The 14,174-nt window shown below is 34.0% G+C and overlaps 1 protein-coding gene across 14 annotated transcripts in view; it reads right to left on the reverse strand.

Moving 5' to 3' along the window:
* Window positions 1–14,174, reverse strand: part of LOC137250593 (uncharacterized) — an 856,443-nt gene that overhangs the window by 828,687 nt on the left and 13,582 nt on the right. The window contains exon 1 of one of the 14 annotated variants that reach the window (XM_067783689.1): window positions 10,440–10,995. The exons of 10 other annotated variants lie outside the window; for them this stretch is intronic. The gene's annotated coding sequence lies outside the window, so the exon portion shown is untranslated. Of the gene's footprint in view, window positions 1–2,048; window positions 4,846–10,270; window positions 10,407–10,439; window positions 10,996–14,174 lie in introns of those variants that run through there. 3 more of the 14 variants (XM_067783680.1, XM_067783691.1, XM_067783683.1) reach the window with 3 other exon arrangements.

The raw sequence follows: 14,174 nt of genomic DNA on the forward strand, positions 1-14,174 counted from the left end.
TTTTACATTGAGTACTTTATAGTACGTGCAAACGTGCATCGACAGTACTTGGTTGTAGGAACAATTAACAAATTTTGTGTTTTGTATCATAAAAAAGAGGTAAACAAAGCTGCACATAAAAGAAAACAAAAATAATAACTAAAAGCCATTAGTTTTCATTAAAAACATAAGACTGCTTTAAAGAGTATTCAATTCACAATTCGTGGGAGCAAGTTTAATGTGTAAAGAATATTTTCTTCATTTGTGGCGTGACGTTTAAAGTGTTAATAAAAAACGTGAAAATAAGTGGTAGAAGAAAATAAACAATGCGGATAAATAAAAAATTGTTGATAAATTCAACAAAGGAGCATGCGTTTCTGAATTCTGCAAATTGTTTAATTTAGAACTTTATACTGTTTTAACTATCTTGAAGAAAAAAGAAAACCTTTTGAAAAATGCAGAAAATATAAACTCAAAAAACAGAATGACAATTAAGTGTGGCGAGTTTCCAAGAATGGAACGAAAACTTTACTCCTGGTTCTTGGCACATCTAAGATAAAATATGCAAGATGTATGTACATATATATGTATGTTATACGGTGATAACCATTCTGAAATGAATTTTTTCTTTTTGTTCTTTTTTTTGCATGTGTTATTTGAGTAACACAAGTTTTAAAAAACACTTGTACTTTCTCTGGTTATTTTAGCTACTTTAATCAAGAATATATGAAAAAAGTTATGGTACTCTATTTTACGAAAAAATTGATTTTACGAACAAACCCTGCAACGATGGTGTTCGTTAAATCAAGAAACTGCTGTATATATATATTTTTTTGTACTAAATTTCCATTTTTTATTATTTCTTTTCGCATCTTTTCGTTTTCAACCAGAAATTGCTGCGCTGGAATTTTAGATCTAATACAGTTTTTATAACTGTTATTCTCTATTTCGTAAGAATCAAAAAACGAACAGCCACTTCATAAAATATAAACTCATGTATGAATAAAAAAACATTTTTTGTAAATTTTTCTTTCTCCAATAAAATAGCTTGAAAAAATTTTTTGGTAGTCGTATACTTTATTTAAACAAAAAATGGGTTTTCCAAATGTTGGATTCATAATCGTGCTGAGGGCCTTCATAATAAAAGTTTGTGATTAATATTGTTATGATAAATCTGTAATTGCATTTTTTTGTTAAATACCAGACCGAGAAACAACAATTCCAATATAATCAAAAAATGTGGGCTGTTTGTGCCGAAATTACAATAAAAAATTTTGCGAATTTTGTTTTGGGGGTTTTTTGCTGTTTTTCTTCCTTATCTTCATTCTAGACGGTAAAAATTATTTTTTTTTTCGAACGAAAATTTTATTCTTTCATCGGTTTTTCTACATTATGTTTCATTATGGACAGTAAAAAAAAAAATTTTTAATCGCGCGAACAAACACTTTTAAAATTTAATACAAACTAAGCGGACTCGCCTTAATTTCGAAGCTAGTTTTGCTATTGCTTCAAAGAATTAGTACAGCAAATCGCTGTTGGGGTTGTACCTGCAAAGTTTGCACTCAAATTTCAATTGTGTTCCTGTAGGCAAGTTAATTAAAAAAAATGATATGGCATCAGATTTTCATAAATAAAACACGCCTACTTTGCAGCAAGCGTTTGCGCCTAAAAACTAGCTGGCAGAAGAAATGCAATCACACAAACACAGGAGAAAAAATGAAACCACCAAAAATTTCGATTTCAGCTATTTTTTTAATTACTTAAATTTTTCAACAAATTTTTAAATTTTTAGTGTGCTTCGCGGCGCTGCACTGCATGCGTGCTTTTTGTGAATTGACGTTTTAGCGGCGGTATGAGCAGGCAAAGCAGCTTTAGCAGCTTTCACGTTAAACGGTGTAGAAAACATTTTTTTGTTAAAAAATTTGTTTGAAATACAATTTTTTGTTTATAATATTTAATGAATGGGTATAAATAGATTAAACACGAATTATTTCACAGCGCGTATGCGAATGAATTTTTACTACACGATTTTGTTGGCGAATTATGTTTTTAAAATTTTTCTTGCTTACGTTTTATGCAACTCAATAAAATATTTTTTTTATTAATATGTAATGTTTTTTTTTTGTTAATTTTGTATATTTTTTGTTTTTTATTTGTTTTTTTTTTTTTTGTAAATGTGTTGTATGTGCTGCACTTGTCCGGCGAATGAGTACAACAACACACGCGCGCAACCAAAATTTAATTTTTCGCCGGTGCAAGCCAAACAAACGTACGAAGGTATCTGCAAGAACTGCAGTGGCATCGCATGCAAAATCTCTGTTAGAGCCAGAGTCGCGAAATACGTCAGTTGCGACGCATCTATACATTCATAAACACTCACACACACACAACACACTTGCAACACCGAAAAACCCTTCGAACCTACACTAAGTCGTCAAGCAGTAAAGAAAATACGCAAAACTGATCAAAGAAGAGCCAAAAAGTTTAGTCAAGTTTGAGTGAGCAACGTAATTACAATAATAATAACAAATAGCAATTGCAGTAGCTCAAACTTAGTAAGACGACGTTTGTGGCAAGCGCTTGGAAGCAGCAGGCGCTCACATTGCATGTTTTGTCAAACGCAACGCACTCAAGGTAGCCAATACATAAAAAAGTTACTCAATAACTTGGCAAACTTTAGTTTATTTGCGTTTGTCATGTTGCAGCAACGGACCTTAATTTTGTTTAGTGTTGTTTGCAACAAGGTTCTTAAGCACTGGACTAAGCAGTAGAAGAGCGCACATAAGAGCAGTTGAAAGAATGTAAGAGAACCTGTTTTGCTGTTGACTTGGCTAAGAGCAATGCATGTGGCATATAAAAAAAAGCATGCAACAGCAAAGGCAACAAGCAGCAAAAACGTTTGCCTGCAACATTTTCTATTTGCAACGCATTGCAATTGCATCATGTTTGCCGGCGGTTTACTTGCGTTGTGCAGAAGTCCTTCCTCCCTCAGCTATTTATTTATTTTAATTTTGTTTTATTTTATACATTTTTTTTTTTTTTGAAGCGCAGTGCTTTTGTGGTAGAGCGAGCAAAATGGTGTGAGAAATTGAGTGATAGTGTTGTGTAGGTGTTGGTGGTAATGGTTGGTGGCAAGTGCATTAGGTAGGTGGTAATCAGCTGCTTTTACGTTGTTACGCTCTTTTGTTGTTGTTTGTTTCGCTGCAAATGTCATAAACATTGAGTGGCTCATTAATGTAAATATTTTGCTTTATTTTATGATGTTTTGAGAAATGTTTACGAAAATAGTTAGGTAGTTCACAAGGTGTTCTATGCTATGTTTTAATCCTGTTTTATATTGGAAACCATGGAAACAACTTAAAATTGAAAATGATTATGAAACTCTTGTTAAATGCCAAAAACGCTTTTGTTAAACTTCGAAAATATTTCAATTCTGTATTAAAATGAAACAATTGAATTCCATTTGCTGAAACGGTTCTTATGATTTCAGTGTTTTGCCATGCAAATGAATTAACTTTGGAGTAAAGAATTGAAGGTCGAGAAGCTCGCGAGCTTTACGAGTATTTTGGAATTCTCTCGAGATTTTTTTTTTTTTTTTTGTTGTAGAAATTCGAGAAATCTTGACGCTAATTTCACACAGAGGCTTAATGAAATACTTAGTCAATTTTTCTACATTAAAGCCCTTATTGTGAACTCAATTTTCCATACAGCACACAAAGTCTTAATTATCTCATTAGTGCTTTATTGAATGCCTATTGGGGAAAAAATCTGGTCTGTTTTCATATTTTCAATAATTTAATATAAAGAGAAAAAAATGGAAGAATACGTAATTTTAATAAATAGGCACATATTTTGATAGGTGGAACATGTATTTTATTTTGATTGTCTTTAAAGTGAGGGAATGGTTGCTATCCACTACAACTATTTTCATAATTGGGGCCGCTGACTGATGTTCGTTAATGAAGCAAGTAACTCTGTGTGAAAGGGAAAAATTAGTTATATCATTAAACAAAATTTTGACTATATTAAGTTTCTGTGCTAGTTGGGATAAGTTCTTCTTTGAAAACTGAAAAATTTTTTTTGAACTCTTTAAAATTTGAGATTAACAATGTAAATTGAATTTTGTTTTTTTTTTTTTTCAAAAATTTTTATAAAACTGAGCTTTTCAGAGATTTTTCATGAAAAAGTGAGCCTCGTTGTGAGAAATTTTTTTTTTTTAATAAAATATAAATTGTGCGGATGCAAAATTTCTCGGAATCTTTAATCCACCGAAACCTTTTCTTTCTTCTTAAATCAATCCAACAATTTTAGTGGTGCCCACCGCTGCTCATGACCCTCAAATTTATGTCGTCTATACGATTTTGAACGGCTGTCGTACATAAGTTTTAATAAATAAGTTTATAAAACGCTTTAAGCTCCTACATGTCCCCCCAGAATCAAAATTAAGATGTGGCAAAGATTAGCGATACAAAAAAAAAATAATTTTACCCAATTATCTAATTTTCTAAAACTATGTCGCGATTTTCGTCTGCAATATAGTTTTACACTACAATATACTTAACAAGTCTTGTCTAAAAAAATGTCCATAGGGTCAACCGTTTCTGCGTTACATCCGAAGGCGATGTCTAAATTACACTTGCATTATCCTAAATCCATGATTTATGAAACAAATTCGCATAATTTTTTTATTTGGATCAACTAAGAAAATTTCAAAAAATGGCAGAGGCACCGCCCCTCTGTACCGCAGAGACGATTGACTCTATGCAAAAGCTTTTCAGACAAGACTTGTTGAAGTTTACGATCTTGAACAATTTACATTATTAGAATCCTTAAATGTCTCCTTATTCTAAATTATTTATAAAGAAGTTGTTTATATATATATATTCACAGAATTTTCAAAATGTGAAGCCCTTTTTTTGAAATCAAATGCAACTTTTCTCAAGTCAAATACAACATTTTTTAAGTCAAATTTCAAAACAAATAAACTGTAAATAAATCAAGAAAATTTTTTCAAATTAAATGAAATGAATGAAATCAAACTTTGTTTTAAAATCAAAAAAACTTTTTTTCTAAGCATATGAAAAGTTTCAGCAAGTTTCTTCAGTCAAATAAAACTTTTTAAGACAAATGAAACTTTTTTCAATTCAAATAAGGTCTTTTTTAAATGAAATGCAACTTTTATCAATTCAAATGAAACATTCCTCAAATCAAATGAAACTTTTAATAAATCAAATAAACTTTTTTTTAATTAAATGATATTTTCTTCAAATCAAGTGCACTTTCTTCAAATCAAAAAAACGTCGAGTATATATTTTTGGTAGTAGGCGTGACAATATGTTATTCAAGACTAATCATTTTATATCTAGACCTACATTCATGTAACGATATATCGCACACCTAGATCAAAAGGGAGCTACCTAAAAACTCAGAAATTTGACTGCCGTTGCACTTCCCAATTCAATATCTACCGAACTGCATATTTATTAATACCTCGGCTAATCGGCGAGAAAATTATTTGCTTAACATAAAACAAGTAAGGACGGGAATGTCTTCGGCTGTGCCGAAGACTTCATATCTTTCATTCATGGGCTGAACATTAAGTTTATCGCTTTCGTAATCTCCAAATAATCGGATGTATAAGATGAGAAATAAATAGTGAACAGATGTACATACCTAAACGATTTTTAAGATAAATATAAAATAAAAAATGGCACAAAACCCCCTTATCTGAACGATCGGTTGTATGGGATATATAGCTCAGATCGAAATTATTTTTACAGGAAATCTTCTATGATATATTAGAATATATCTCACCAAGTTTCACGTTTTTATATTGGAAATTAAGGGAGAAATTGCCAAAACCTTTCTATCTGAACGATAGGTTGTATGGGATATATATTCTATAAGGTTAGAGGTGTTCTATCATTCGTGAAGAGATGGTCTAAAGAATTTAGTGACACTTATGTAACCAAAGCCCTTTTTACCACATTAGTTAGACCGATACTAGAATACGGATCAGTAGTTTGGAATCCGCGATATCAATTTCATACAGATAGGCTTGAGTCAATACAGAGGCAATTTTTACTTTTTTCTTTAAGAAATTTTCATTGGGACTCTGCATATAATCTTCCACCTTATACTAGTCGGTTGGGCGGGCTTTGGGGGGTATAAATCCATTGGGTTTATTATTATTATTATTATTATTATTATTATTATTATTATTATTATTATTATTATATAGCTCCGATTGCAATGATTTTTTCATGAAATCTTCTATGATATATTAGAATATATATCACCAAGTTTAACGTTTTTATATTGGAAAATAAGGGAGAAATTGCCAAAAATCTTTCTATCTGAACGATCGGTTGTATGGGATATAACTATATATAGCTCCGATCAAAGTGATTTTTTCAGGATAACTTCTATGATATGTTAGAATATGTATTACCGAGTTTCAAGTTTATACTTTTTAAATTGCGGCAGGAATGACCAAAATCGTCATATCTGAATGATCGGTTGTATGGAAGATATATGTTATAGTGGTCCGATCCTACCGGATCCGACAAATGTCTAATATAATACAAAAATACATCCTTGTGCCAAATTTCATTGAGATATCTCAAAATTTGAGGGACAAGTTTGCGTTCAAACAGACAGACGGACGGACAGACAGACATGGCTATATCAACTCAGTTCGTCGCCCTGATCGATTCGGTATACTTTATGGTGAGTCTATCTTCTATATTTCTCAACGTTACAAACATCGGACCAAAGTTAATATACCATTTCATGTTCATGAAAGGTATAAATAGCAGTGGCGTTATGGGGGAGGAGTTAGTGATCGGTGAGCTTATGGGTTGTGTTAAGTTCAAGAAGCGGAAGATTAGCATCAAATATATTAGCAAACAGTTTTTCTAAACGGAGCCGTCTTTTGGCGGTTATTTGCCAAGCCATACGATTGTATTTCTTGCATGAAAAACTTTTTAGCAAAAACTTATCTGCCTTTCAGATGCTATTCAGAAAGGCCGTACAAAGCAGTAAAATATATAGACCACCACAAATTGGAAGAAAATGATGAAATTGCATAAAAAGTGTTTTCGTTTGATATTAAAAATTACAAAATATTCAAAACGAAAAATGTATTATCATTAGTTTTTAACTTTTTATTTTAAATAAATTACAAGTTTCGAAAATTAGCATTTGTTTATAGTTTTAAGCAGATAAACCAGAATTTTTTATATGAGCATTTGAAAAAACATTCACATTTTGCAAACACACGCTTATTAGCAATATGTTATGAGTTAATTTTTTTGTTAAACTCAAGTGTTAATAAATATGCGTTCATATATCTTGCCTCGTTGCTCGTTAATCAATCACTAAAACACTACAACTACGATGATTTTAAGCGTACCAACACAGCCACAGTTTCAACTTTGGTGGCCACTGATCTACACCAACATTGAAAATATTAGTCTTTGAAATTTTAAGGTCGTTGATTGCTAATATTTTTTTGTTTTTTTTTTTCTTTTTAACACGCTGATATAATGAATGATTATAAATATATATGTTTGTTGAATGTATTTTATGGGAACCAATTTCTAAAAATTAATGGCTGCTCGTAACAGCGAAAATATTTAAAGGAGACAGAAGTATTTTGCCTACTGAATTTCCCGGACGAAAAGGATAAGCTCTTTAAAAAAAAGTACCAAAACTGGCTATAGTATTATTACAAAAAAAAACAATCTTTTATTTGAGGGCTGTTCTCAGAATGAATTTATGGTCAGTTCGGGGCTTATTCAAGACTAGTCTGGGCTATTTTCAAGACTTCTTGAGGTATATTGGAATATTTAGGCTCAACGATGATGAAGGGCTTACAAAGTGTAAGTTTTGAGCGGCGAAAGCCCTTTTTACTTGTCCACCAAATTGGTCCAAGGTAATACACGTTGGCAAGCATTATTCGCCGTTGGATTTCTTGTTTGAAATTGAAGACGAAGTTCTTCGCTCAGAAAATCCATTTTAATAGTATTTTTTTGTTCGAAGAAGTCCAAAAAGTGGTTTATGGGAATGTTTACGGGATCCCAGGCATCCTCACAAAATTTTCATGACGATTCATGCATCCTTTTAAATTTACTAATTTTTTTTTTTCAAAAAACTCGTAAAATAAAACTAAAATCCGGACTTTTATTTCTTAAGGACGAATAAAAGTGCGGCCCTATAACTACGGATCGGCTAATGCAAATGAAAAGATTTTTTTACCAATCGATTCTCCAAAATATCTAGATTTTAAACCATAGTTAATGGCCGCACTTATATTCTGTATTTAAAAAATAAAAGACTGGATTTAACGGAAATTTTCGGACTTAAAAAATAGAAGTCCGGTAAATAATTTTTTTTTTTCAAAGAATTTTATTATAATAGGACTAACAGTTTGGGTCAGTGGCTGCGCCATTTCGAATCGATATTTATTAACAATGGCGTTCATTTTTGAAATAAAATATTGTTTTTCTTTTAATTTTCACTACTTTGGAGGAATTGTTTTACATTTTATTCTAATATTAGGCATAAAGTTAAAGAAAACGCGCCACATTTTTAAGACAATCTGCTCAAAATTCAAAGAATTCACAACCTACCCCAAATACTGAACTAGACAAAAAGGGCACATTCCTTGAAGCTTGTTCCGTTGACATCCGAATTAGATTGGACGAAATTAAGAGACCGTGCACATGATCGACCAAGCGAGAATGGCGTGGACTCAAGCGCGGGACTGTTAAGTATAGAAGATTATGTGTAGATCTTAAAACCTTAGACTAATAAAGTTTCACCTATCATTGAAAAAAGAGTAATGTAGACTCATGACGAATATTCTGAGCGGGTACTGCCTTTTTTCGTTACATGCCTTTAAATTAGGTTTGGTCAGTGATAGCAGATGTAGAAAGTGCGGGTTGCAGGAGGAAACGATCGACCACGTTTTGTACTCATACCCTGCACTTGCCAGACTAAGACTCCAGTTATAAAAAAAAAATTAATGTAAGGCGCGATAACCTCCGAAGAGGTCTAAGGCCGAGCTTCTCTTCCAACTTGCGCCGTGCTCCTCTTGCTTTTCCCTACAAATTGGCCGGACGGGACCTACATATTTTATGCTGACTCCGAACGGCATCTGCAAGGCAGATGAGTTTTCACTGAGAGCTTTTCATGGCAGAAATACACCCGGAGCGCTTGCCAAACACTGCCGAGAGGCGACCCCGCTTAGAACAATTTTCTTCTAATTGAAAAACCTTATTTCTAAAATTTTGATGTTGCTTCGCCCGGGGTGCGAACCCAGGGCATACGGTGTGACAGGCGGAGCACGCTACCATCACACCACGGTGGCCGGCTCCAGAATCCAGTTATTAGGAGTAATACAGCTGCCAGATCTAGAAGCAGCAAGTGGCACGGTCCACTAGAAAGCTTCTAATATTTGTCAAGAGGACGGAGTAAGTAAAGTAATAGTAGTAAGGTCCTCATAACCTAGTCAGTTCAACCTAACCTAACGTACCACAAATACTCACTTCAAATTACGATACAGAATGTAAATAACTTTCGGATATCCAAAAACCGTCATCATTTTAGCAATATTCCTAGATTTGGTTTTGAAATATATGTATACTTTTTTCTATGTCGATGCATTTTTTCTGCGAAGTTTTTTATAGAAACATTTTTTATGGACTGTGTGCTGAACACTGGGGGCGCCATGTTTTGTTCTTTCAAAGGTAACCAAAAATATTTTTGAAAGAGTTTATCCTAAAATAGTCTCGAAATTACTACAGAAAAGTCCCCATAATCGCCGTTAATGCTTTCGAAACCCATCCAAAAATGATCCGAAAATTTTCTCGACTTGATCAACTTTAACTTTTTAGAAGAACATCGCCCACATTATTTTCAAAACGGTGAATACATCACTTCACAATAATCACCAGATATTTTTCTTATAATGCGTTTTATGCTTTATTTTAAATTAAATTTTTTTTTTTTTTTTTTGATACGCTCAAAAACAATTTCTTCAAACAAAAAAATATGGAAGCGGAAATAATTTTTTTTAATATTTCTTTTATTTTTAGAAAAAAAATATGGTTTTAAAAGAATATAAATGCCTAGTTGTTCCTTTTTTTAAGAATTTTTTTGAGTCTACATTAGAAAATATATGTTTAGGATATACCCGGTATTTTCCATATTTTCCTATTATTATTAATATTTCCTCTTCAAAAACTATTTCCGAAAGCCTAATTACTTAAACTATTATGCAAACTACCAAATGTTCTTTATTGACGCATTTTTCTTCATTTGACTCGTTATTTTTAATTTTTTATACAATTTTGTACTTGAAATAAAAATAATTTTACAACACAAAACTTCTATACATTTTTTCAATTATTGTTATTTTTTTTTTTTTTTTTGTTTAATATTTTTCAAAAATCCACCTTACATTTTGAAGACACAACACGAGAACTGTTCGCCCATCACCCAAAATTAGTAAACGCCCGCACCGCCGCGTAGCAACAAATTAAAAAAATATTAAACGCAAACAAGAATGTTTGCCAAAAAATTCAAAATAAACAACTAACAAATCACGGTATACTACAAAAAACGACAAGAACAAGCAATTCACATAAATTGCCAAAAATGTAAAACACTTAATTCGTAAAACTCGTAAATATCTTGAAGCAGACGCGTTTATGTCGATTGCATTTCCGTCAGCGAGAACAGCAAAATCACCGCCCGACACCGACACCAATGCGATTGTGATTGCGAATGCGGCAGCAAAATTTCAAACAACTACGATGTGGTTGCGAATGACTTTTGGCTGTTTGGTCGTTTAGTTGTTGGCTGTGTTGGCGCAAAGCCACCATCACAATTACCACCACACAACAGGCGCGCTAACGACACCCAACAACCAAAATTGAAATAGCAGCAGCAGCAGCGGCAGCGACATCAAAATACTGTAGCAGCGCCTGGCATGCGCTCAGAAGAAAGTCGCTAAATAGCAAGAACGCATTTGAGGCAAATTTAGCAAAAAAAAAAAAAAAAAGGAAAATGTCAAGTGACGCGTTACTATGAGTGAGCGCATCGTCAGCATACTGCTGGCGCTTTGATACGATAACGCGCCACTGCCTAGAAAAGTTGCATCGTGCGTTGCGCGTTGTTTAGATGTACGCTGTTAATATCTAATACATACAGTGATGACGTAGCGCGATAATACAATATTAAACGTAAAATAAATGCCTAACTTGCGTTTGAGAATACGTGCACATTCATTATGCGCCTGCCGCTGTATGATGTGACCAAAAGTCGAAGGCACAGAATTAAATGATTACAATTTGAATATGGAATAGAACTCAGCTAAACTTTTTCACATAGATGGTGCAGTTTAGGGGCGCGCGCTGCATAGCATTAGATTGTTCTACACACCAGCGTCCACTGCGCCCTACACCGAAACTGAGTGTGCGAGTGAGTGAGTAAATGAATGCAGCAGTTACATATGAAAATGTATATATGTTTGGCGCGCACTTTGTAAAAAATAGACAGATCTCATATATTGGTCAATATTGCTCAATTACCAACACACGCTCATTGTACGAAAACACGTTGAGGGACGAAGCGGCACACATGTCAACAGCATTAGTCTGTCAATTGTACTAAAATTCTTCTCCTGGCAAGCCTGCATCGAACCTGTTAACTGTCCGTCTAACACTTGGGTATGTATGCGCGCAATTCGCAATCGAAGTGTGCAACGAATGTCCTTTCTTTGTTTGAGCTTCGGCATTGGTGGCAGCCGTTGCCTTAAGCTTTTTATTGCGCGGAATTTTTTCAAGCGCACGACATACATACTTCAATTTGTTTGTTGTATGTTCTATGTTCTTCTGATCACTCCGCGCTAGATTCTAATTTATTTTATTTTACCCTCGCGCTTTCTCACTCACTCTACCATCATCTGCTACGCCATACACACTCATAAGAAATGGGCACTCACTCAATCAATTACTCTTTGTCTGTTGTCATCAACAAAGAAGGACATTTTTTGTTTGCTGGTGCTGTAGGGTGGCATATAAGTAATTCAGAATAGTTATGTTGAACGCGCGCGCGCTCTCTGCGTTCTATGTTAGGCGCGCAGAAAAATGGAGCAAACATTACAACTTAAAGTTTTGAACTAGCCCAATTCGCCCTTGCCATCCGCGTCCTCAAACCGTGCAACCCTAGCCAATATATAAAAGTGGTAGCGCGAAATATGCATGTGGTTTGGGGGATGAGCTCCTAATTGTGGCGTAAAGTTTGTTGCGCGTTGTAAGTTGGATTTGCAAAGGGCGTAACGCAGCGCGCAGCAAAATGCAGCGTCGTATAGTAGTAAAGTAGTATTTTATAGTTATTTTTGTACCAACAAGTGTTGTATTGTTTTTTCCTGTTTTTAATTGTTGTTGTTTTGTTCGCGCTAGATATAGCCTTATGATGACGGATTTGCGCCAAATGTCCATTAGCGTTTGATGGTATTGTCAAACAATAACGGAATTGTGTGCATTTCATAGTCACGACATATTAATTTAGTGGCATATTGTTTTTTTTTTTTTTTTTATTGGTATTTGCCATTTTGTTTGTATTATGGCGACATATGTATATAGTTTTTGGCTGTTTATTTTTTTTTTGTGGTGTATAAATTTTTCAAAAACTTATAAAACTTAAGATATACCTAACCAAAAAAAATTTCGCGAATATCGGCTTCTCGTTAGGTTCAAGAGCTTTTCGACATTAAATTTAATCGCTGCATTGGCAGTATTATTTAGAGCTTAGGATTTCTTATGGAACACGAGCGGAAATTTCTCTACGTATAGTACTGCCAACGCAAAGACTAAATACAATACGAGTATTTAGATGTTCGAGAACCTCGCGAGAATCCGAGTTCTCGATTTATTGAGTGTCGAAATTCTCACTTGTGTCCGAGAACAAATCGTAAGCTCTGCATATAATACTGGAAATGAAGAGACTAGATTGAATGTCGAGAGGCTCGCGAGCTTTACGAGTATTTTGAGATTTGCGAATCTGGCGAAAAACCAAGTTCTCTATTTCTCGAGTATCGGAATTCTCGCCTGCGTTCGAGAAGAAATCGTAAGTTCTTATAATTTATAGTTAAACACCTATTTATATATTTTCTTCTTAATCGGCCTACGGATTTACTCCTCTACCTACAACTAACAATGTCGTTCAATTCGCCGTGCAGTCAACTGCGCCGATATCTGCTATGATGATTTTGCTGTCATCGAGCACCACTATATCTCTTCAACCAAAACTTGAACTTTATTTAATTCAGACGGATCAGCTCTGCATTATATAGAATATCGGCGGCCTTTAGAGGATTTTACTATGTCGAGTTCTTCAGGAAGCGCTCCTATTTCCAAGAAAAATGCTATGTGACAACGGCCTCAATCAACTAATGCCGTTAAATCGCCCATAAATAGCCCCATAGTTTATACCCATAGAAGTCAGTATTCGTTTCATTATTCGCCAGAGAGACGTTTGTCGACGATAAACATTTAAGCTATGCACAATTTGTTCGCTAGTAAGTAATTCGCACCTGGATTATTAGTTATACCAAAGACAAACCTAAGCTGAGGTTGGAACGTCAGAGTCAAAATTACTATAAAACAAGTAGTACATATCAAGGAATTACAGGTGATTCGCAAACTTGGTTCCACTCTTTGGACAAATTAAGATATAATATATATAGAATAACTCGAAAAAATGTTCATCGCTTTTAAAACAAAACTTAAATTAAAAAAATATTAGATAAACTTGAATGCGCAATCCTAGTATTTTAAACAAAACGAAATTCAAAATGGCCGATTTTGGACTTCGGGATCTGGCATGGCATGTTTCTCACAGGGCCGCAGAGAGCCGAGCCGGCCCCTGGGACAGTTTGCGTTTACGGGCCCCCCTCAAAAATAAACTCAATCCAGTAAAAAAAATAACATAACATACATAAATCTTTCAATTCACATTGTCAGTTTTATTTCATATAAGATATCCTGGAGCACTTATGTACATAAATGAAATATTGAATCAGCCAAGGAAACCCTTCCGTGCTTTTTGGTCTGCGAATATGGAAATTACCGATTCAAAACTAATGCTGCGAGCAAGGTTGGACTCCAACGCCAATATTCCAAGGC

Source organism: Eurosta solidaginis, chromosome 4 (genome assembly GCF_040869045.1).
Source record: "Eurosta solidaginis isolate ZX-2024a chromosome 4, ASM4086904v1, whole genome shotgun sequence".
Taxonomy (NCBI): domain Eukaryota; kingdom Metazoa; phylum Arthropoda; class Insecta; order Diptera; family Tephritidae; genus Eurosta; species Eurosta solidaginis.